This window comes from Salvelinus sp. IW2-2015, unplaced genomic scaffold (assembly GCF_002910315.2).
Source record: "Salvelinus sp. IW2-2015 unplaced genomic scaffold, ASM291031v2 Un_scaffold2101, whole genome shotgun sequence".
In the NCBI taxonomy this organism is placed as follows: domain Eukaryota; kingdom Metazoa; phylum Chordata; class Actinopteri; order Salmoniformes; family Salmonidae; genus Salvelinus; species Salvelinus sp. IW2-2015.
This window is the reverse complement of record NW_019943439.1, coordinates 116628-118192: the sequence shown is the minus strand read 5'-3', so window position 1 is coordinate 118192 and position 1565 is coordinate 116628. Positions and strand designations below refer to the sequence as shown.

General features: G+C 40.6%; 1 long non-coding RNA gene across 7 annotated transcripts in view; it reads left to right on the top strand.

Annotated features, from left to right (window-relative positions):
- The first annotated feature begins 1152 nt into the window (after window positions 1-1152).
- The window catches only part of LOC139024991 (uncharacterized), a 4559-nt gene continuing 4146 nt past the window's right edge, over window positions 1153-1565 (top strand). For 5 of the 7 annotated variants that reach the window (XR_011476400.1, XR_011476401.1, XR_011476399.1 and 2 more), the window contains exons 1-2: window positions 1153-1240; window positions 1475-1535. This is a non-coding gene — a long non-coding RNA (uncharacterized lncRNA). Of the gene's footprint in view, window positions 1241-1270; window positions 1299-1389; window positions 1407-1474; window positions 1536-1565 lie in introns of those variants that run through there. The other 2 variants (XR_011476402.1, XR_011476403.1) reach the window with 2 other exon arrangements.

Genomic DNA, 1565 nt, shown 5'->3' with positions numbered 1-1565 from the left:
GTCGTTGATTGTTACTTGTAGATGACATCTTGACTAGTGGTCGTATGATGTTTACTTGATAGACACATCTGACTAGTGGTCGTTGAGTGTTACTTGTAGACGAATCTTGACTACGGTCGTTGATTGTTACTTGTAGACGACATCTTGACTATGGTCGTTGATTGTTACTGTGTAGACGACATCTTGACTACTGGTCGTTGATTGTTACTTGTAGAGCGACATCTTGACTACTGGTCGTTGATTGTTACTTGTAGACTACATCTTGACTAGTGTCGTTGATTGTTACTTGTAGACGCATATTGACTAGTGGTCGTTGATTGTTACTTGTAGACACATCTTGACTACTGGTCGCTGATTGTTACTTGTAGACGAATATTGACTAGTGGTCGTTGATTGTTCTTGTAGATACATTTGACTGTGGTCGTTGATTGTTACTTGTAGACACATCTTGACTAGTGGTCGTTGATTGTTACTTGTAGACGACTGGACTTCTGCCAACCACCAGAGAAGCTTCGATAACGAGTCATAGGCACTAGTATTAAACATGTTTTATTTTGATTAAAAGGCCTGTGGAACATCCAGTTACAGTATGTAAATGACACAAAGCAGTTAACCACAGAAAGAAAATCCTAAACCAACCTCCCTCAGTACATTTTCACAGACTAAATGAAATTAGACTGAAGTGAAAGTAGGATTCACCCCCATAGAACAGCTGTTATTAAAGTGACCACTAGGTTACCTTAGAAATACATGACCAGGTAAGTACCAGTTTAAACAAAGAAATTACAATCACTGGAATGGTTACACAGCTAGACAATGGCAATTGAACTACACCCCCTGTGGGTACACTCAATGGGCACGCACCACCGCACAGACGCCATAGACTTGAATGTGGATTACCATTCTAGTAATTAATTTTTATGTGAAAGCACTGTGCTGTAAGGCTGGCTTGCTGGTGATTATTCTGATACACGGGGATAAGATCAACAGGATTCAAGCAAACTGTTCAGATGTTAGAACTCAACGGCTCAATTTGCACAAAGTAAGTACTGAGATGTAATATAGTTTGGTATTTAGTGTCAGTGTGGTGTCATATGGAGCGTTTAGTGTCATATGGAGTGTAGTTTGGTGTATTAGGAGGACAGTTTGGGTGTCAATTAGGAGGACAGTGTGGTGTCAATTAGGAGGACAGTGTGGTGTAATATGGAGTGTAGTTTGGTGTCAATATGGAGGTAGTTTGGTGTCATATTGAGTGTTTTCAATTAGGGAGTTTTTGGTGTCAATATGGAGGAGTTTTGGTGTCATATGGAGGATCTTAGTGTTCAATATGGAGTGAGTTTGGTGTCAATTAGGCAGGAGCAGTTGGTGTCATAGGAGGACATGTGGTGTAATATGGAGGACAGTGTGTCAATATGGAGTGAGTTGGTGTCAATATGGAGGAGTTTGGTGTCAATTGGATGTACGTTTGTGTCAGGGTGTTCATATGGAGGACAGTGTGGTGTCAATATGGAGTGTAGTTTGGTGTCAGTATGGAGGTAGTTTGGTGTCAATATGGAGGGTAGTTT